We start from the raw sequence: 24,416 nt of genomic DNA on the forward strand, positions 1-24,416 counted from the left end.
TTTTTAAACAGTGGAGTGCAGCTTGTGAAACAAAGGCGCGAAACAAGGCTCGAGAGCTTGACATAGATGAGACCGAAAACACGTTATAAAATAGAAATAAATAAATACATTTATTTATATAGCACCTTTCAAGAGCAGATGTCACAAAGTGCTTTACAATAAAATCAACAACAAAAGGCAGCAAAAATCACAAGGCAACAACAAGATAAAAAAAGATAAAACATTTTTTTTAAACAAATTAAACAAAAGCAAGTCTAAAAAAAAAAAGGGTCCTAAGCTGCTTTTTAAAGGAGTCCACCGTGTCCACAATTCTTAAGTCCAATGGGAGAGAGTTCCAGAGTTTAGGAGCTATAACCTCAAAAGCAAGTCTCCTTATGTTTTGAGCCTGGAGCGAGGAAGAACTAACAAACCCTGATCAGAGGACCTCAGATTCTTACTGGACTTATATGGCTGCAGTAGCTCTTTAAAGTAGACAGGTGCCTGACCATGCAAGGCTCCGAAAACGATTACAAGAATCTTGAAATGGATTCTGTTTTCGATGGGAAGCCAGTGTCAAGATTTCAGGATTGGCGTTACGTGAGACCTTTTGGGGGACCTGGTCAGGAGATTAGAAGCAGAATTTTGGACCAGTTGTAGGCGGTGAAGGGATGTCTTGCTAAGACAGATGAAAAGGGAATTGCAGTAATCAAGACGTGAGGAAATTAATGCATCTATAATAATCTCCAACTCAGCTGTGGAGACAATGGGCCTGAGTGTGGCAATGGTTCTCAGCTGGTAGAAGCAGGAGCGAACCGAGCAATTTACATGCTGGTCAAAACTCAATGCCTGGCCCATAGAAACGCCTAGATTACGGAGGGTGGGTTTAACATAAGGGGATAAAGAGCCAAGACATTCCATCACCTTTGGGACAACGCCATCTGGGGCAGGAATAATATATATATATATATATATATATAGGCTATATACACACATACATATACATCGAAAATAAGGGTCTACAGCTATAACTGCCTATGGATCAACTTGTGGGTGACAGAATTCACAAAGGTGCCCGGTTCAATGAACAATGTCATAATAAAACAACAGCGCCTGAACCAGACACAGATCGATAACTGACGCAAACTAAAGTCTGTGTGCAATTCCAGCAGTTATGCAAACCAGGACCATAAGAACAAGCGCTTTCGGTTCCCCTGCCTCACAGCTGAAGCTCAGCTAGCTGCCTTAAAGGCCATCCTGGGCTTCAGGGTACCAGGGCGCCTTCTCAGGGAACTTAAACCCACTTCTTTTGTTTTTCCTTAGACGTACCAGACGTGCACAAGGTCTCATAAAGGCAATCTACATACAAATAAGCTGATATTTCCTACAGAAATATATATTTCCGGACAAGGCCTTGCTAATATGATCACATTTCCCTCAAGCTGAATGCTGCAGACAACCAGTGGCTTCAGGCAAGATATCCAGTGTGCTCTGACCTCCATAAACAACCTCAAAGTAGAAAAAGAAATACAATCTATGATTACAAACTAGAACAATTTCCTCTTTGTAAAGAATAAAACATGAAACTATGTGAAAACGGTGAAAATTAATAATCCATATTTTTGAAGAGCATATCTCACATTGGATATAGCCTATTTGAAACAGGTTTAATTAAGTACGGTGTGTTTAAGATATTCTGGCCAAGGGGTGTTTGGTTGCCTGTGTTTGTGTAAACTGCAAAGGAACTGTGCATCCATTCCGCACCAGTCACTGAGGCCTTTCATATTACTGGTGTAGGACTCATTGGCAAGACAGAAACATGGTTTGTCCCCAGTTTATCAAAGCCTCCTTAAAGAGAGGACAGAGATGTAAACAACTTTGGCAGTGACCCTCATGTGATAAGCACACTCCAGTCATTACAAGTCCCTTTATAATGCGAAGGCCCAGAGATGAATAACCCACTTATAACATAAGCACACACACGCATGCGCATACACATGCACAAACGTGCTCATACACGCACAAGCGTGCACACACGCGCACACACACGCACACACACGCACACACACGTGCACACACACCGCTGGCAGCAGCAGTTCTTCCCCAGCTGCATCCTGTTAGAGTGCTTTGTACACATCTGCACAGAAGGATGAGATCTGGTGCAGAGTTTCCCTTCGGCTGCACACTCACCTTACAGCACAACGTGACCCCAACTTTAGGGCCGCTTACAACTGCTGTGCACAAAATATAACCAGCACTCAGTAGCGTATCACACATTTACCATTTAAAATGTAGAAATAATATAATTTTTGAATAACATGAAAGTTATGTTTTTTTTATTTGCATGAAAAGTATTGCAAAATGCACCCTAGAGAAAGCATTTAATGGATGGTACAGGCCATATCAAGCACATACAAAGTACAGGTCCCATTCATGACGTTTTATTTGTGGTGCAAGCCATTTATTTTATAAATGTTTGGCTATATGAATCCCAACCTGGGTTTTACATATATTAGTAAAATACCAAAAAATACTTTTTAGTTTTCAGAAAACAATGATAGGTCCCCATCTGCTTTAATGTGTCCAGATATAGCCTCTTCGCTCACACACGTCCGTAGTGCAGCGATGGCCTGTTCGTGTGAGAACCAGAGAATCTGGCAGACGGGCTCCAGAGTGGCGTGTGCGTGTGAATATGGAGCGGGCATGCAAAGAGCACTTCGCCCTGCAGAATTTCGTAGCGTGCCACCGGGCACGTCACCCGCCCCTGGCTCAGCTTAGAGCTCCGCAGGGCGACGAGGGGCTGGTCCCACAGCGTTACAAATGGAATGGGCAAGTCTTCAGCACCAGCAGCAAGGCATTACCTCACTCCTTTATCCTGCTCTCACAGAAGCCAATACTGCACTGCTCCTAATCAACACTCACACAACAGATATAAAACACAACACAAAGAATGCTATCCTCGCATTGTCATGGCGACCTTCTCGTCTTGCCTTCCCGGTGCTTGAGAAGCTGTCGCTGACATTGGCAGCGATTACAATGAGGACCAAACAACAATACAGTTACAATATTTAAACTTTTTGAATCACATAATACAATAATAGATCCTCAGCACTGAAGAATTTCAGGAGATCCTGCAATCCTTATAAGGCCAATCCTCACAACAGAACAAACTATTTTTCATTGTGCAATAAAACTCCCAGACACACTTGACTTTAAGATGACAAACTGCAGATAGCAAGTAGGAAGCTGAGCGAGACCACACCGAGATCAAATTAAGCCAGGCTAGACCAAGACCAGATTAAGCGAGACCAGACCAAGACCAGATTAAGTGAGACCTGACCAAGACCACAGGGCCACAGCAGGGCCTGAGAGACAAGGACCTGACAAGGATTATACCAGGGCCAGACTTTATACCAAGTGCTGACTTTACATGAAGCAGGGCTCTATAGTGCTCCCAGTTTAGGAGCTTTTTCTCCTGAAATGTGTGCCAACTGGAAAAATAATTTAGGAGCACCTCTGCTAATTGGGACACATCAGTAGGTTCCTAATTTTTTTAATTTAGGAACGCATGTGCTCCTTGGAAAAAATGTTAGCATGGAGCCCTGTGAAGGCACAACGGGCATCTCCAATGAGCCAGCTGCCACCTGTGAGAAAGAGACTAAATCACCAGCCAGTTGAAAAAGCCCCTGGTCAGTTACTACAATACATCAGACAAGATGACTCAATGGTGTGGACAGCCCCTTCTGCCAAAGGGGAGACGGGTCCAAGCAAGTCAGATCTGGAACCTTGTGATTCGAAGGGTCTTTCCGATACCCATGCGGAAAGACCCTCACGGACGTGGGGAGGCGTCCGATCTCTCACACAGCCGAAACTCCACACGGGCCGCGCCACCGGGCGACTCCGGAGCACACAACCCCCACAAAGCACGCCATTAACACGGCCGAGACACAGGAAGCGGCGGTGAAATATGTACGTTAAACTGCGCCGCGCCACACGCCATTAAAAAGTCCGAAGCGCGGAGCTGGATGGAGGGGGTCGCGCTCTCCGTTCCCAGGACAATTTTCCTGTTCTTTCCTCAATAAATAGGGTACTGTTGGAATTAGGAAGGATGAGGTAAAAGGATAATCAGCTGGCTCTAATTATACCCGCTGATCTCATCCTCTTGCCCTAAGCCCTCTCTGTCCCTCTGCTTCCCCTGCATTTGCATAGCTGAGCGTGGGGGACGGGCTGGCCTCGCACTCTGACCTACTGAGCGTGCCCAGAACCTCTCTTTGAATTCGCCTGCAACAGTGGAACACACAAACGATCGCAGATACACACACACACACACACACACACACACACACACAATGAAGCACAGACAACACAAATGCACACAAATACAGGCACATTAGCACAACACACACAAACAATAGATATGGATATCAACTGGATAGCAATGGATGGATATAATCCTTGGGCCTAGGCATAACGCCAAAGCAGTCAATAGAATTAAGACCCCTTTTGCACCAAAAGCAAACCCCAAAATCACAACATTGAGAAGCATAACACTGCAGTCTACAAAAACAAATACCGGCTCCAAGAAATTAAAAAAAAAGAAAATTCCACAGTTATGCAAGCTATGTTTCTGAAAACAGTACAATCATATTTTTATTTTGGGCCTTGTTTTCTTTCCCAGAAGTGCAACAGCTTGAGTGTATCTGTTAAGCCAATCACTTATTAGGTGTGCAATGCTTGAATATTAATTCTGCTTGACAGCTAAAATATTAATTTGTAGAAACGTGCATCATATAGGCTATTTGATTTATCTTGTGGTATTCCATTTCAGTTAAACATTAACTATATCCAATACTCTAGTTAACTTTACTGAGTGTACAAAATATGAACATAAATGTTATGGGAAAAATATTAATTCTGAATGGCTCTGATATAGTGGCCAGCCAATACAAAAATGAACATGATTCGCACATATCTGTAATATTTTATTACACTAGAAAAAAGAGAAAAAAAAAACAATTGCTCTTATTTCCATATATAGTTACATATTGACTGGATTCACACAAGCTGTGAAAAAAAGTTGCAGACCAGATCTTCAGAGATTTAGGCCTTTGTTCACGCAGTGGTCCATCACATAATAGGGGCTGCTCATTGGACAGGAGCTCCGATCACATGCTGTTCCAGGTGTCAGTCAACCGCTGGTTTAAAGTTACCCCCAAAACCCTCAAGACTGGGAATTCCCTGGAGCAGGTGTGGCCAGCGCCGTGGCGACAGCACTCAGGTGAGATGTGCAGAAACACAGCACAGAAAGGGTTCAATCTAAAGCACGGCTCGCTCTACGAGAACATACAGCTTTATACAAGGCCGTGGCAAACAATGCTTGGAGCAGGCCTTCCATTTCAGAACCCACCGCCTCATCATTTCAAGGGAGTCAAATGAGAAACCGAGACAGTAATTTAATATGTTTATTGATAACTAACGAGGGATTAAACAGATTAGCTTGACTGAATGGCGAAAAACATAAACAAACAAACAAACACTTTCTATTAGTTTTATTACTTATCTTCATTTGTAGGCCACTATTCACAGATGCACAGGCATCCACACTACTGACATTACTTTATCACCAATACATACCCACAAAAAAGGCCTTACAGTATGTTTGTGAGTGAGGTGGTATTGTATTAAAGACGTTTAATGCACTTACAAATGTTCTTATAAACATCCACACGGCAGCACTTTGAGCAGAAGTTCTTTCTTGTGACATCAGCATATCCCAATGAGGCCACAGTTTAACATAGGACAAAACTGCTACATTTACAATGTCCTTCCGACACATGTGGTTTCCTCCTAATGATGTCATACCTACTAGGCCTCCTACAATTGGTTTAGGCAGCAGAATATATTGAACCTAGACTTCCTCCCACCAGAAACGGATGCCATGCTCCTGGGGGATGTAGAAGTGTATTACAAAAAAACAGTAGTCTTCCTGAAATTTGGTGGGATAGAAAATCACGTTGAGTAAATTTTTCACTAGCTTAATGTCACACGTCAGCGTGACACCCCTGGGTGAGAGATGCACCAGGAGTGCACCATTGGTTGCCAAATGGGGGGAGAGAGAGAGAGAGAGAACACACCCACACCAACACAAAATAAAAGAAATTATACACCTTCACCCTTCCTCCTCACAGGCTCCAGGAAGAAACTAAACTAAAATTAACTAAAACAACAAACTAAAATAATAATGACAAAAGAAAGTAAAGCCCAGCGACAGCTTTTCAGCTCGCCATTGAGGTCCGCTGGCCAGCTTTTCAACTGCCAGTTTCCTTCGTCTTTTCGTGTGCAGAAACAAAACCAAACCCAAAAACTTGCTCTCGGTGTCTGCTCCTGGTTTCAACCCCGAAGTCTGGAAACCAACACACCATTAAGCACCTGGGCTGATGAATTAATGCAACCCAAGTGCGTGTGCTTTCTCCACCAGCCCGCGTTGCTCTGACCAACACGCTTCTCCAGCAGGCCAAATGCTACACTTAGAATATATAAATAAGTGCAGAGGTATGAAAATCCTACTTGGATCAAAAAAGACAGGCCATGATATGGATCTCATTACCCGTTGGATGTTTAATCAACAGTGAATTTAAATCAGTTATCTAGACATACACTAGTCCATCTAGACATACATTTCATATTTCATTGTCTTTTTGTTTAGTCTGTTGTAACCTTTTCAGTTTTAATTGTATTCTATGCTTAACTTTTTTGTGTGTTTTGTGTTTGTATTAATACACTACCAACTATTTATTCTTAATTTTACGATATATGGCCTGGCTACTCTTATATGTGTAGTGAGTTTGGAGTTTTAAAACAGTGTTATTATAATATAATTTATTAATATTAACAGCATTGTTGTTCGGGAAAGTCTGAAGTCAGTGGGGAACCAAAGCCGTCCTTCTGTCTCTGTCACAGTTCATCCCACTCGCAACAGCAGTGCCCTTCCCCACCCCAAATAAATTAAGGTTATGTTGAGCCTCTACCCAGTCAGAACCCAGGTAGTTTATGGGAAAGCACTTCCTCACCACTGGACGGGAGCACAAACTCACAGCAGGCCAAAATAACCCATCCGCCCAACCCTCCCTGTAATGTCTGTCCCACCATAAGAAACCACAGCCTCTTACCTCACCCGCTACAGCACCACACACCAAATAAACCGTGTTTCAAACTGGCACAGTGTTTAAGCTACTCATTCTCATTGCCCACACGCTCCCGTCTCCATTAAAGTGTAACTAACTGCTTTCGACCTGTCTCATAGTCTTAATAAAGCCATAAAACATGTGTGTGGTGCATGACAAGTTCAAGTGCGCTACCAACACCAGCCGCACAATAAATCTTAAACTGTCAGGTACACAGCGCAAGAGGTAGGCTATTCATTGTGCAAAACAAAGCTGGTGGAACCTTGGATGTAATCTAGGCTCAGCGGGTGAAATAAAGCGATGTCTTCGCGATCAAAATGCTAAATAATAACCGGGAGACGGCTACTTGCACGGCATGAATGAAATGGAGGTTGAAATAGGATTAGGGGATAACGGATTAACTTTGGTAACTCATTCATTACGATGAGAGAGCCTGCTCCCTCTAACTCACCCACAGCAAGGACAAAAAAAATTCCTTATTGGTCATTCATGCCAAAGTGAGAAATGGCATCTTGTTGGGACACTTTTGTGTGCCAAAGTTAGACGGCGTGATCACCGTATTTGCATTTCAAATCCCCGAGATAATAAAGTGGGGGAACGGACCTTCCCTGGAAGCAGGCCAGAATATCACACCCTGTTAATGCAGCAGAAGCCGGGGGGTCATACCAAAAGAATGCATGAACAATCTCGACTACACGGATAATCTTTAGTCACACCTCCTGGCAAAATAGTTTGAATGTCAACCACGGTGAAGGACTTTGTGTGTGCGGCTCTGGGGGGGGGGGGCGAGACGGAGGGGGGGGGGGGGGTCAACGTCGACGCCCTCGTGACACTAACAGGATGGAGCGTGTCTGTGGACCTGCTGAGATGGAGCTGGACAGAGCCGGTGAGAGACATAAAAGGATGCTCGCCGAGGGGGAAATTCACTCTGTGACAGCGAGCCTTTGCTTCTGAGTGGTAGAATTTCAACTGAAGAAAGCACCTTCGCCATCCTACTGTGTGTTCGGTTTCCATCTTATGCATTGTGAATAGATTTGAAAATAATGCAGGTTATATTAACTGATTAAGTCCGACTATAAGTGTGTTTTCAGGAGCCTGCACTGGTCCTATGAAAGGTGGCACCTTATACTCACACCTTGCACCTTGTACAATTCTTTTGTGGCCAATGGTGATACGGCCTTAGTCAATGAGGTGATAATTGCTAAACCAAACAGCCCACGGCAGCACTGGCTGTTGAACAGTAAGGAGCCAGTCGATTATGCAGTAACCAGAAAGGGACCCATTCTCTTACTGAGTGGCCAACTGGATTGACATACTCTATTCATAGGTAAGCCAAAAAACATTACCTTCTGAAGTGAATCAACACTTGCCCCTCTGACTAGCAAATTTAAATACAAATGCCATTTTACAATCATTTTATTACTGTCCAAGTACACCAAACTGTGGTTTCAGAAAAAAGAAACACACACTTGCCCACACTTGCATTTAAATGACAAAGGACACAATGTTTGAACCCTAGATGGACAGTGCTTGTAAATTGGCTTGTATTCATGATTTCGTTGCACTTCCCTAAAAAAAAACCATCACTTCTCATGCATTGTTTGAGCCAATTCATGTTCATTCTTCATTTGACTATGAATACAAAAGTGTTACTCATGGAACATCAGAACTGTGTGACTCCCAAGGTGTCATCAACCTATACTGAATGTGTGTGAAAGGAAGGCCAACACACACACACACAGATACAAACAAACAGAGAGAGAGAGAAGGCCAATTGCACATCTTTTTGGTACCACAGTTCCTAAGCTGCGACTAACAGCTGGAGCTTGACCAATCAGAGACCCAGCAGCTCTCCTAGCTCTGGTCGCCACGCCAACCAAACACACAAACAGCTCAGCGATATCTCTGTCAGGAGATCCTTCTTGCGTGTCAGTACCAGGGATTTCTAATTGCAGAGCGAGCCCCTCCAGAGCAGGGTAAATGCTGGCAAGACGAAGAGGAAAAATAAAGGAGGCTCGGGCCGCGATCTGAAGTGAATGCAAACAGGCTCAGACATCCCCAGCGACTTCTAATGAGTCTGCAAAGGCATTAGCCAGCACTTCTGAGGTGGCCAAAGACGCAATGCAACACAGACCTGAGGCACAAACCGATAAGGAAAGACTCGTGGACAAATACAACCAACGGCAATGATTTCATGAGTGAAACTACTTGAGAAAGTACATGACTGGCTTGGTCCACAGAATGAAAGGTGGAGGGGGGGGGGGAAAGAGTAACTGCCACAGGCAAAGAACCAATTGCACTAAAGTGGTCAAACATTCAACTGACATAAAAGGGTTGATAAGAATCGATCCACTATCTAGCATATCAACATGATTCTACTTTTCATTTCCTGCAGATTTATTCTCGTGTGCTAAAAATACTGCCCGACATTCCAGGACCAGACAGGAGACAGCATAAATACGCACTGTGTACTGGCATGAAAGCAGATCTGAGTAAGCAAACTGACCAACCGTATGTCATATAGGAATATGAACAATGTATAACACAGTCATATCAACATCAAACAAATATTGACGATTAAACTACCAAAGGTAAAAGAAAAAGGCACCCCAGAAAAAAAACAACTGGTGAATAACAGCATGCAGACAAACTTTAAACTGGATACTTCCTTTTGAAGCATCATGCAACACTGTACAGCGGCCAATCACCATGATGATAGCAAAATAATAAAATGTAACAGAACAAGAGAACAAGCTCTGCAGTGACTTCACTCATATCACTTCTGAGTGACTGTAGTGTAAATATATTACGGTCATGGCCTCAGATCGAATTTGGACCGTGCCAGTGCTGACCGTGGCCGTTCACTCCATAGGACGAAGGACAATTGGCAATTGAGTCTCCAAGTGAATGGGAGGGTTCATCAGGATGGGGATCCATTTGCATTGCTATCTAGCAACTAAAAAAAAAATTACAAAATACAAAATATCCAGAATCTACCACAACCCTACTGGAACCTGATATTAAGGAACATGGTGGACTGTTGTAAAAGAAAATGTAGTCATGAAGCAGAACTAATAAAACTCATTAGAACAGCAAAATATGTTTTTTTCCCCCACAAGGAAAGTCCACAAAAACATAACAATGAATAATAAGCAAAGGTTTTTATGTGCACCAATCACAGACACTGATCATCCGTGACCGTTACAGGACTGAACTGAAAGTTCTCGGTGTGTGTAACCAGAGGGTTCCCCTGCCTTTCACTTCCTCATGCAGCTGAAGCACCCGAGGTGCCTCTTAAATGAAACGTGAGACAATAAATACGGGCTTCGCAGAGGAGCCGGTCCAACTGCGGTCGGTGAAATGAACGCGCCTGCGACCACTTTGTCGCCAGGGAGCTGTGTCAGCCATGGGTGAGTGGTGGTGTGTGTGTGAGTGAGTGTGTGTGCTGGGGTAGGGGGGTTGGGAGGAGGTTGGGGGGTTGGTGCTGGGCTTGGGAGAGCTGGAGGAGGGGTTTGGATAGGGTTTGAACTTTAACCAACAGTTTGTTTAACAGCTTCCATCCCGGGGTCACTAGAGAAGTAACAAATGACCTCTCAGGACGGTTTCTACAGCAAAATGAAAAGGTGGTTTAGAAAGTGTCGGGGGAGTGAGAGCATGTTCCCGTGTCACGTGAACAGACAGGGACAACAGGGCTGCATGAATTTGAGTGCTGAAATTAAAGAAGCTTGTTTTCTCTAAAATGCAGGGAGATCCAGTAGTTTTCACAATGGCGTACCAAAGCCACATAATCTATAATGATTGGCAGACCTTTCCTCCTCTTTTCTATAGGTTTGCCTTCATATCAGACGCTCTGTCCCCTCCCCCTGCCAGGCGGATATGCGTTTCAAGGAGAAAAGGGGATTGGGGGACCTGGCTGTCTGGTAAAAATTCCACCTTCAACAGAAGGCAGACTTTGGGTCGCACTTGCCAAAACACTACAATCCACAGCACTGCAACTTTTCCATCAAATCAAATATTCACAAATACCAGCAGATTAGAGCTCACGCTGGATTTCCTGACACACTAGATGGGCTGAAAAGAGTAAGGCATCGAAAAAATATCCCCCTCACCTCAGCACTGTGGCTGCAGCAGGCTCGAGGTTGTGCAATAAACACAAAATGGGGCGCAATTAAAAAGCTTGTGAAAATGCGAAAAGCTTTAAACCCACAAGTGCACACTTTCAAGGTTTACGGGCCAGGCTTAGCGCACCATTTCGAGTAAATGAGCACGGCCCGATCCACAATAGAACGCAATCTGAACACCTCTGCCAGGGGCCTTGTTGAACTGTTTTCCTAAACAGCACAGTGTTGGGCTGGGCACGCAAGCAGAACAGGCGGGGACATGCCTGCTACATGGCCTATACTCCACCGGTCCAATATTCCTTTACAAACCTACCATTCTCCCCGAAATAAAAACAGGGACTCACACTATCATTTGTCTCTCTGAATACCATTCCTTTTGTTGTGAAAGAATATAAAATATACAGTCACTGTTGCCGGTAAATTTTATTTCATTTTTTTTTTTTAAAGGCGACAACACAGCAACAATGCTACACACGGAACAAAACAAGCTGAACTATGCGCTTCCAGCCACATGTTTGGAATCAATCAGTGGATGGTTTAAACAAAAACTTCACTGTTTTGTCTCTGCAGTTCTCAATTTTTTTTTTTTAAGAAAAAGAGAATCAAAACATTTTTTTTTTCAATCTGTAAATCAAAACAAAACATTTTACGTACATACAATGTGTAGGACACCTTCCAGCCCTGCCTACATGGAGGCCAAACACTGCTGTCCTGGCCATTATAGCCACAGGCCTTTAACTCTTCATTGGCTGGCAGCTTTGACATGGTCAAAGACGAGGGGGGAGGGAGTAGAAGCTGGGGCCTGGGGTGTCACTGTACCATGGTAAAATAAAGATTCAAGATGTTGTCCTTTACACGAGCCACCCACAAAGGAAGAGTGGAACACGGAAATGGAAAATAAAGATGTTAAAATAGTGTATTTAAAAAAAGCTTCATTTCATCACCCAGTTTTATACTGTAATTAACACCCTATTCTGACCTAACTGCATGGGAATACACAGCACACTAATGACCGGTATTCCTAAAATGAATGTGCAGGTTTGAGCATCAAATGGACTGCCCCCAGGACTGCAGGCAGAGAATTAAGCTAGATGCAGAAACGGCACATCATGAGGTCAAGTGGGGGGGGGGGGGGAGAACCCCTGAATTACTTAAACTAGAGGATTTTAAATTAAATCATTATTGACTAAATATTATATGAGCTGCGTGTCAATGGGGCGAGAGACAAATAACGTTCACCTCCCTGCTGGAAAGGATGTGGGGTCTAATGAGCCTGAATAAGTTCTATGAAAACACATACAGCCGGTAACACCCGTCCTATGTGAATGTGGCCAGTGAGTGGGACCAGAAACTTCAGCAGAGCGGGCAGGGGGCATCTGGGGGTCAGGCAGACTGCTTGTAGAGGGACCTTGTTGTCATGGCAGGTAATGACAGTTCTTGCTTCAGAAATGAAAGCAAACCCCCTGTGGGGCTAGATGGGAAATAATAAGAGCTGAGGGAGAACCTGTAATCATCCTCTGTTCTGTGATCATTTTTCTACCATTTTGCTAATACTAGGACATCCCTCAACCCAACGCTCTTTCCCCAGCACAAACCCTAACCTGAACCCGTGTGTGAACTCACGGACAGAGAGACAATTCTTCCAACCTGACTCTGTCTTCTTGGGATGTTACATCTGCCCAAGCTCTACTATGCCTCAATAGGGCTGATGGTCCTCAGGTTCTGGCAAAAATTGGGATAATTTTTTGGCCATATCGTCCACCATTGAATGGAGGCATTCATTATGGCCAAGTCCATGATCCTCAGGGGTTTGGAGTAAGAGAAAGAGTTAGAGATGTAACTGGATGCTCTTCTGATGCAGAGTCCATTCTCACACGGCCAAGAGAAGCCATTTCTGCACAGCAGTGGCACCCAATCATGTGCCATGGAGGGGCGAGAGTATGCAGGTTTTCATTCAAACCAACCACTACACCTACTGATTTCACTAATTAACACACCTTCACCCAGAGAGGAGGTTACTAATTAGTGAAATCCGCAGGTGTGGCGATTGGAAACCCGCATACTCCTCAGCCCTCCCTGGCACATGACTGGGCGCCACTGCTGTACTGGATGCAAATTTTTGCCTGATGCAAAATGATATAGCCTAACTCAATATTATTGATATCATATTATTTTGAATTATTACTGATAATTCAAGCATGACAGCAGGAATCAACATACCTGACAGAAATGTATGCCAAACAACAGAGATGAGTAGGACAGGTACACAGTTACTTTCCTTCAGCTTACATTTAGGCTATTTGTTTTCACGCTGGCTTTCACAGGAGTAACTTTAAAAATAGTCGGTACATCAAAAAAAAAGTTGCAAGTAGGCCACCACTCTGTCATGCTGTATTGACAGCTGGCATGTAAGGGCAGAGTCAAGGGCAGTTGACCTCTGACAGTGTTGGAATCGATCCAGGGTCACGTATATCCAAAAAATGTAAGCCACCATTCTAAGTAGGCTCCAACAGACTACGATCCATCTACACCTGAATGTGGCTAGTGGCTGGCAATATGGCCTTTAAAGAGAATGCACTGTAAAGCCCAGGCAAACTAGTGTTGATTTTCATGAATATAGATTTAACACAGACACAAATATGTTGGTTTCATTGTAAACATTTAACCCCTTCCATTCAGGTATACTACACTGACAGCAAAGAACTGTAATGAAGTTCAAAGGGTTGGCCATAATACAGTCCCCATGTTCACAGAGAGAAGTACTGGCTTTGGGACTCTCATTCTGGTAACTACTGAAACATGACTAAAAATTTCAAAGGAAGTGGTGTCTAATTTTCATTACCTCAGACATTCTGTGGGGCTGCAGGGTCTGGTGGTTTTCCATCTCACCTCTTAATTATCTGACTGAAGCCTTTTTTTTTTTTTAGACAGGAAGTGAAATCATCAGGTTTTTCCGGTATAAATTGGTTACTAATTGCAAGGTAGCTTGCAAGACTTTGACCACCCTGCAGAGAGGTAGCCTACTGCAAACTCTGGGAGTGTTCAATACTAAATCCTTAAAAAGGAAGATCTCATGCTACTATAGCCTAATAAATTAAAGAAATATTTTTCCTTCCCCAAATACCTATCTGCACTTTCCATCAGCATTTTGTTACTATAACGGTATCTTACACAACATCATTTAGTTATAAGAGGAACCAAAAGTAGGGTAAAGTATATTCACCAGCACCATAGAAATGTGGCACGTGCCCTTCTACGGAGATGTAGAAATATGGAAAAAAAAAAAAAAACTAGACTAAATACAAGGTAGGTCACTACTATTCTCCTTTGTTATAAATGGAAACCCGCTTATAGCTACATATCCAGTATTACCTCCACATGCAATGTTTCTGAATTGATCATCTTTAAAAACTACGGCACGTGCAGAGATTTCACACTGTGGTTTCCATGTCACAAGCATGGTTTCAAAATATCACAAAAACAACCCTTTGACAGTAGCACACAAGATTCAATGTATCTTTTAAGATCAGCATGTTAAGAGTGGACAACAATTTCTACTTACAGCTTCTAAAAAATAAGGGGTGGTCAGAACTAGGCTACATCTTAGCTTAGATTAGTTGGGGTTTTGTATAAAATTTCAACTTATTCCAGGAACTTTAAAACATTGGACTAGAAATAAAAGCACTTATCGGGACTAGATTTTCCCAAAAATGACCAAATTCCTGAGCACTGATTACACAATGACTAAGCATTAAAATTATGATACTATAGCTATGTGTCAAGCAGACCATAAAATAAATAACCCAAGTATCCTTGTTGATAAGTCAAACTAAATGATATGAATATCTGATCAGGCCCACAATCACATGTAAAAACACCTCTTTTACGTGTTATTGTTCACATATGATCAACTAATGAAGGTCTCACTCAATATTATTGATATATCACATATTGAATAGGCTATATTGTTGGAAGTGTTACTTTTAAGCATAGCCTACTTAAATTCAATTCAGAGTGGGAAAAAAAAGCAAACTGATCTAATGGATGAACCATGAACTGAAAGTTTTTTTTTTTGGCTAAATAAATGATGGGTAACAATTATGATCAACTGAGAGTTACTCTCACAGTACCACAGTCTAGTTTTACAAGATCTAAATCCAAGGCACTATTTCAGGTGAAACAAATTTCAAGTAGCATTCAAATAAGCACAGCTATTATTATTCAGAATGATTTTGGCTTGATACAGTTAGGCTATAGCCTACCAAAGTGTGAATTGTAGGCCACTGTAGAGTAATTTCATCTTGAGAGATATAACCACAATATGAGCGTGGCAAGGACATTATTAGAAACTGAATCACATTTGTTCATTTCCATAATGGGACACTGGTAAGGATGCAAGAAACTGAATCACAAAGACTCAGATCAGCTGCAGTGGCACACAGTGTGGAAACAGTCAGCAACTCTGCACAGGACAGAGCAGCAGGACTGTGAGCCAGAACGGCAGTGTTCACAGGAAACGCTCTAGACATGCAAGCTCATTACTACTGCACACATGCTTTCCAACCCAACGCAACCGGGAACGGCCCAGGGTGATAATGGAGGGCTCTGTTTCTTGAGGTCACTGAAGGGCCAGATAAGCGTTCATGCCCAGGTTTGAAAGCTGGACCGTACCGAACACGTCACAGCTGCATCGAGAACCACAGAAATCAACTGCTTTCACCATCGGTACCTACACAAGCATATGAGCCATACAAGCACACAAAGTATATTCGAAAAAGCTATTTTCTCTAGAGCAGACTTGGGTGCTATTGAGGCCTCTACCGTCCATCACCCAACCTAATAAAACCATGAAAATGCATGTAAATATGGGCCTACATGCACTTCCCACCACACATTTGGACGTCGTTTAGGCTATAGCCTACATCTAAGCGACGTTGGTCATGGAGGTCAATATTCCATAGATTAGTAGGGCAGAATTTTTGTTTTGACGTGGGTAATTTGATGAGCACAAAACACTGTTCTATTACAGGTATAAAAGCGGTCACGTCATGGCTCAAGGTCAATCAGCCCTGTAGCTGCAATGCAGGTCAACAAATTGTTTGGTGGGTTTGACTTATTCTCCTGGTTACTGACAGCTAAATATGGCAGTGTGCTGGCTTCTGTGACAAAGCAGAAAAAGCCATGACTTCAGAGAGAGAGAATAGAGTTTGGCAACAGGTCAGGTACTGAAGAACAGTTTCAGAGGTCCAAAATGCATATCTTGAACCACACGTGTCTGGTTATTCATTCTTAAATCATCTTTCTGTTCTTGTATGATCTTAAAAGATCAACGGTTAGATCAATGATAAGATAAAGCTCAGGGAAACTATTTGGTTGGCCATGCAAAATGTATCCATGTAGCTAATTGTCTTAGGACATTCCCTGGTCCTCATTTTTCACTACTTCAGGCCTTTTTTTCCTAAAATGTATTTTTATTTAAAGTTGCAAAGTGATACACAAATCAAATCATAAATCGTTGTCTTAAAAAACTCTTGTATTGCCTGTTACCAGAAAAGCCCTGGGTATCCTTTTAGTTATTCTGGGATCATACGTCACAAGCAGGAACAAAGCAAGCCACTGTGTTGGTGTGTTACAATGGGCAGTGTCATGACTGCAACTGCTGAGTAACGCATCCCCTGTTGTGTCTTAGGCTGGGGTGTATTGCAGTGCATTGCAACGCACACAAAGACATGTGCTGTGTTCCAGCTACCCCGGTCTGTGACTTTATGCAACAAACAGATGTGTGTCTAAGACAAGTTTTCCGGCCTGTTTTTGCCGTTTGCATGACATCAATCCGAGAAACTCTGCCAACATCCCTACGCTTTTCTTAACAGCAAATGTGGGCCACATTTAAAGGCGTGACCACAATTTTTGTCTGGATGATTTCATGAAAGGAAGTTGCGAGACAAATATAATCTGTCAGTGTGTAAGACGGTTAAGCACTGGAAAACCACTTTTAAGCCAGAGAATATTTTCAAACCGGAAAAGCAGGAATGTATGGAATCGTGACCATAGATATACAAAGCAATAAAACCACAAGAGCCCAATAGAAAACAGAAAACAAGTAACAGTGCGTGGAAGAGAACTATACTGTCTGCACCCGCAAGTCCCTTATCTTCTCCAAGTAGCCTACATGGTCATTACGAAGTTGTGTGTGTCTGCTCAAAAAGGCGAAAAACTATTCACTGCGTAGTTGATTCTTTGGATTCCTGGTCCACCACATCACAAATGAGAAATGCTCAATATTCATTAATTTTTCCCTGCATGGAATGAAATTGAGAAAACGCTTAGCCTATATGCATGAGGCAGACTATGAAGAAGTTTAGAAGAAGATAGAAGAGAAACTGAGGAGAATGAGGATTGTTAGTGAATCGGTTTCAGCAATCAGACAACTTGAAAGCAATTTTCAGCCAAATTATTCAGGCCTGTGTTTTGGTAGAGCTCCCCTCATAATGACTTTAAACTCAAATTAAGCTGCATAGGCAGGTCATAGGCAGGTCTAGAATTTCATTGTACTGAGAATACCACCCTGTGGAAAGCTAGCACCACTTCTCCACATGGCAGTTTTGTGGAGAGAGGGGACAGATGTAAATCAACATAAACAATGAAGAAACTGTTCATATTAGGAGAAAGCAGGCTACATGGAGCGGCTTCCATGCCCATATGCATTATGCCAGGCTAATGGCTTCAGGATACAGCTTTTTATAGGACAACCAGGGCTTTCTCAAAATGTACCCCCATGGAGCACTGACACAAAGACTTGTTTCAGACCACAAATTACGATTCTGCATATTCAGTACCCTCCAGGCACCTAAAAATATACCACAGTGATAGTTTACTGACCCAGACCAGCAATGGGACAGAGCCAACTGGTGCCCCACACAAGTGCAGAGAGAGCTGGTAAAAATGAGGGACAGAAGTATGCGAGTTAAAATGTATGAGAGAGCTCTAGGAACAGCATGGGAAGAGAGGCTGGAGTCCAAGCATGCCCAAGGAATTTCAATGCTCCTAGTCTTAACAACAACAAACGCAAGGGTATATGTAATCACAGAGAGGACAGAAAATGCAAAAACAATTATTCACCCATGCCAAGACACAGTGAGGTTCGTGGTTCAACTTTTAAAGGGGAACCATACCAGCCTTCCTCCTGCCACTATCTTTCAAAGTCACACAACTGCAAAAAGGAATATTGTTCTCTTTGTCATTGGTATTGCATTTTTCAGTACATGAAGCCTGCATCAAGAAGAACATTAAAATCACACTTTGCAAGAAGTGGATAATGGTTGCTCCATAAATGAAGTGTTAACTGCAAAACTAACCAGAGTGTAACTGCAAGTAAGTTCTAGGCAATGGCTAAGTAAGTACTAACACGTGTAGTCATATACAAAAGTCTGGGTCTGAAAGAGTTAAGAGATAGTTGAGGTTAAGCTTAGGCCCCAGAAGAGAGTTGGGTTAATACCACATCTAACAAACTGGTACTTGTTATATAATTATATACAAATGAACTTGCCATTTAATGGGGCAGCATGTGGTGTAGTGGTTAAATTGCTGGACTTCAGACCTAAGGAGCTGTAGGTGCAAGAACCCCAGTGCAAGAATCTTGACCAATGTAGCTTATCTTTACCACTCCAGCAATGATCTAGCAAGACAAATGGCTAACAAGATATACAATAAGTTGTGCTGAAAAGAAGCACACACCAATCAAATAAACAATGTATTCAGAAAGTAAATATGCTAATATGTTTCAATGTACTTCTTCTTGCATACAGGTAGAAGCACTATTGCTTGAAGTCGTGATCAAAATAAAGGATGACAAAAGAAGCCGAACCGTGAACACATTAGGTATGAATAAAGTATGAAGCACGTTCTTTCCAATGAAAGTCAACCACTGCGGCCTAATTGGGTTTCAGTCACTGTATGAGTGCCAGTGTTATAGTTATGTGGTGGGACCACAATGGGGCCCTGTCACTTTGACACATGCAGTAACTGACTGTATCAGCTGCATCAGTGAGACACGCATGCAATTCAATCTGCATTCAATCTGTAAACCCACAGGGTGCGAGAGGAGCATCGGCCACACCCTCGCTTCTTTCAGGATGTCATCTCACATAACGTCTTCTGTTAATCCTCTGTTGCATGAGAGCACCATTCAGTTTTGCTATTTGTCACATGCTGAGTGCAGGGTTCAAGCCCTTATGCTTGCCTGCTTGTCACAAATGTAGACAAGAGATAGTGCAGTCTCAACATCACAAATGTAATGCAACTAGTCCTAATCCAAGCCAGACAGCATGTTGTAAGGCGGCCACATTCACCAACACCTAAATAAGTTATTTCAATTTTATTATTATTATTATTTATATTATTATTTTCTACAGTATACTTGAGTGAACATAATTTGTGGTTCAATTAATCTGATGCACCAGCTTTCAGTTTACAAACAAATGAAGTGGAAAATAGGCTACAGTTTAGAAAATGTCTGTGTGTACTAGCTGTACTGCACTCTTAACAACACTGTAGAAGTCATCATTCTGAGTTGCTGACCACTAGGGTAATTTTATTTAGGAGAATTCTCACACATGTGCTAGTAGCAATGTGTTTTGTGACAAGATTAAAAAGCAGTTGCAGTGAAAATCACAATAAACAGATTGCCATTGATCATAGCAATAAAAGAAGGAAGTGAAGAGTTACAGTTGTGACTGGAGAGAAATGAAAACAATTACTAAACAAGTATTTATTCGTTGCACCGATATGGGTGTGACTGAAACTTGCAAATACTCCCTTTGTGTGCAGGTGTACTAAGAGGGACTGGGCATTTGTTGTTTAGTGGTTCACCATATAGAAGTAGATAGCTTGAGAGGAATAATGTAATTACATCTTAATTATTGATCCAGGACAGAAAATGCCAGGCCCATATATGATATACTTCCTTAAATGCACTCTTATACATGCATGTGACGTAGCCTATGTAGAAACAGATCCGTTTTGAAATAGTGAAGGAACACACATAATTTTCCATTTCACATAATTTCTTCTGTATAACTAACTGATAGTTCAGAAGGAACCAAGGATTTCACATAAGATCTATCAGCATGAAACTGTAACAATATGCTCCAACATAAACAATTTCCTAAAAATAAAGTAACGCTTCCATGAAAACACTTAAGGCTGAGCATCTGCTCATTAAATATTATAAACGATAATATCTACTAGGTGTGTTAACAATGTTTTAGATTAAGTACAGAGACTATCAGAATAATAAAATACAACACGTGCTAGAAGTATTAGCTACGTTGTTATTTCTGCATTCACTATTCATTTGACAATGATGGAACTATAAAGTAGCAAGCAGCCTGCGTTGCCGGATTTGTAGCTCTCCAGAACCTTGCATGGTTTAATGCAGGGAATATCAACTTTGAGAACTGGAGTTAATTGGCCAATCTTTACACATGAAACACATATTGGGTAGATATAGTTTAAACCTAATAATGTTGTAACCAAACTGACAGTGAGCGTGGAGCGGCATAAAGAACAAGATGTGACAGTTCCTGGTTTTAAAACAATGAACTACAGTCCCCCGTGTTCCTCACTAGCCTACAGCCTACTAACCACCGGGCAGGAGTCCAGTCCTGAAAACTTACTGAGCAGGGGACCGACTGGCCTAGATTCTATAGCCATTTGTAAGGAATCATATTGCGTTTGCCGGGGATGGAGACGTGTACTGTGAATGATCATTCTTAAGATGCCGTTGGAGCTTGGAACAGTATACATTAGGCTATATCATTCGCGCAAAAAGGAATTACTAACAATCCTCAATATGGATTAAATACACTGCTCTCAGAGAACTAATTCTAGTAGCCCCGAATTCGAGTTCGGGTCTACTAGATATCAAACGAACGGCAATGACACCAGTAAATAAGAACGTTAACAACAATGGCTACGATTTATAGATAACGAAAAATGCAGCGTGATCATTTGTTCTTAATGTCGTGAGTGTTTTGGCATTAAATATGCATTGCTGTTTGACAAAGAATATCTCCAAATAAATTAGCTATCAATATGCAGTAGCTATACTACAATACATGGTAACAATAATTCCAATGAGACTTCACACACATTTAAAATGCATTTTAAATTTCTGTATACTGTTTAATTTGGATTGCCGTGTAGAATTTATATGTCACTTACCTCGAACTTTTGGACGTTTAATGCATGCGTTCCGCTTTAAGAAGCATAGCCTCTTCTGTGTTCTTTTACAAGTTAACAAGGCAAACCAACATTACTTAGAACAAAGATCTGTTCCCGGTAAATCCGCTCAAATGTCCAGCAGTCCTCTTCATTGATTAATCCGTCACTTCTTTGGTGCAACAATTTACCAATAATACTATTTACCTACTTTATACACCAATATTAAAGCAAAGCGCCCGCCCACTTGTTACACTCTCCAACGAACTATTCTTTTTCAGAACCAGTTCACAGAGCACGCCGGAATGGGCGGCTCTTAAAGTCTGTTTGAGTCACTGAATTGGTTGGAGTTAGTGGTTGGTAGCGAAGATGGACTCTGTTGCATTTTGTCTTTCATTGGGCCTTTAACCTGTCACTTACAGTCTTCCAAACCCTTTATATTGAGACAATAGAGCGTTTGCGCATTTCAGCAGTCAGCCCCACGGTGCTTATGTAGTTTTGTGGTCAGCGCGGATACATTCACGAGAGCCACTTAATCATGTTACAAAACGCTATTTTGTTATTTGTAGCCTATTTATTTTGTCTTGTCATAGTCCCTGCTATCAAAGCAAAAATTTAAAGACTGGGCCTATTCTAAGTTGTTTATTATTATATTTATGGCGTTGATAACGTAAAGAAAAAACTCTTGGCACAACCTCAAAATATTTTTAACGTTCAAGATTTGCCCCATTCAATCAATAATTAACTTCCTAACATTTAAGATGTTTATAGGTTATCTGGTGTGAGATTACGCCAGTTCGTTCATCCTTTAAAATGATGTTTTGAAAATATATTAGATTATATATGTATATTCAAAAAACTAGCCCACTCATATTAAAGTGTAAATCTAAAAACAGGCATGACATACGTTGTAATTTTGATTGTATCAGAAACGACCAGTTTATATTAAAAAATATATTTTATTATTTGATTGTGTGATGTTCAATATAATTACATTTATATAAAACATGTTTTGATTTAAAACCATTAAGGTATAAAATATAAAATTATAAATTTTATTCAAAGTTGTATTGCAGCCAGCTAAACTCATATTAACTTATTACTGATTTAAAGATTTTCATTGAATGTCTGCTTCATTCTGGCGAAATCTCTTCTGGATATTGTTGACCTCTAGTGGCACAGCAAAGTAACGCATTTATACAATGGTAGTAGTAACGATAGTTAAATCCACGATTTTACTGCATGTCTTATAATGGTACAGAAGTGGACATATGGGTAGAAGGCCATAGGTTTCAAACCCAGGGTACTACTACTAGGCCTGAATTGCCATGGGAAGTATGCAGCTACATACATGTTTATTTGCAGAATGTAAACACATCCTGTTGTCAGATTGAAGAAAGCTTTATCCCAAGTGAAAAAAGAAGGAAATGTGGTAAATGTGAAAGAATTTGAGTTTATGCAGATTAATCAGTCCCTCAAATCACCGATGTGCCATGTGAGTAAAACAGATCTGGGAATGTGGTTCCACATATAGCCACTGTTTGCATTCATATATATTTATCTTCACCAGCTTCACTTCACTACATGAATGTTGAAGGAGTACAAGCAACAGTCTGGATCAGAGAATTTGTATTCTATTTTATGGATATTGTCTGAGGTACTGTATCTATGACAATGTATTCACTGTACAATTCTCTGTCGTGGCTGAGCTGGGAATGATGTCATCTTCTGTCTGGTAAACAACCTTATTACATACAGCTGTATCCCTCTCAGTCTTTTGCTTTTCTCTTGCTCCCTTTTTTCCTCACACAGCTCCCTTCTGCTATTTTCAGAAAATATAACCAATACCTGTATCCTATTTCAAAGTTAAGAATATCTGTTACAACCTTTACTATAACAGTATTGATGTCAGTAAAGAGAAAAAATATATAAAACAAGCCAAAATAATCAATGATCCCAACAGTTTATCTGAGTAAACCCTAAACAGCTCCTTTGTGGTTAGACCCAACGACGTGAGATTCCTAGAACTGGGAAAAACAAATAATAATGGCTTCCATATATGCGACCAAGCTGAAATAACACCTTGCCACAGGACTCTCTTATATCCACTTTTGCTTACTGACATGCTTCTTTCAATCGAATGTTTCAAAGACAGCGGGAGCACTTTGTGGATGAGTGGCACATACGGCGTGTTTTTAAGTTTTCAGGAAGTATGGGCGTCCAGTCGAGAAAAAAATGAATGTGAGGTGGTTCTCTAGGAACACTGGCCTCTTCTGTTAGGTAATGCACAGACCTTTATGTACAGAATCTGCTCACTATACATCCAGTCATTATAAACACTCAGAGTGTTGGAAGACACAGCACAGGCACTCTAAACCAAGAGTGTGTTGAATTCAGATCCATTCAACAGAGATGAATAGTTCTAAGAATCATATATTTATCCTATGGACCACCTGGCTGCAAAAGGCCCATGCATCCCTGATATAGCAGATCATAAATATTCCCCCAGCTGCTTGAGATAAGTGAAACCATGTGGTCATTTTCTGCAGTGCTTGCATGCAAATCTTGGCCGGATGTAGTATGGCTGCTTGTACTGAGGGGGATTTGTCTAAAGGAGTGTGGAAGAAAGTGATGTTGGAACAGAGGTCTGGTCAGAGCAAGGGACCACAGCATTAAAGATGGTGAGGATACTGTGACAAAAACATATTATAATATAGAACCAGCGCCTCCCCTCCCCAAAAAAACATATACACACATACACATGCACAGATGTATCACTGCACCCAGCTGATCAGGATATGGCAAATATAATGGTTTCATCCTCCGCGAGCTTTGCATGTGTTTCCTGCTCTGGGAGGATGCAATGTGGTAGGAGTGAGGTAACATCAAAGCACCTACAAGTGCTGCAAGAACG

The 24,416-nt window shown here is 41.7% G+C and overlaps 1 protein-coding gene across 6 annotated transcripts in view; it reads right to left on the reverse strand.

Annotated features, from left to right (window-relative positions):
- The window catches only part of LOC118228237 (A-kinase anchor protein 13-like), a 102,325-nt gene extending 80,547 nt beyond the window's left edge, over positions 1-21,778 (reverse strand). For 5 of the 6 annotated variants that reach the window (XM_035419593.1, XM_035419592.1, XM_035419590.1 and 2 more), the window contains exon 1: positions 21,506-21,778. The gene's annotated coding sequence lies outside the window, so the exon portion shown is untranslated. The remainder of the gene's footprint in view (positions 1-21,505) is intronic. The other variant, XM_035419594.1, reaches the window with a different exon arrangement.
- Between the last annotated feature and the right edge of the window lie 2,638 nt (positions 21,779-24,416).

The sequence above is a fragment of the Anguilla anguilla genome, chromosome 5 (assembly GCF_013347855.1).
Source record: "Anguilla anguilla isolate fAngAng1 chromosome 5, fAngAng1.pri, whole genome shotgun sequence".
Classification (NCBI taxonomy): domain Eukaryota; kingdom Metazoa; phylum Chordata; class Actinopteri; order Anguilliformes; family Anguillidae; genus Anguilla; species Anguilla anguilla.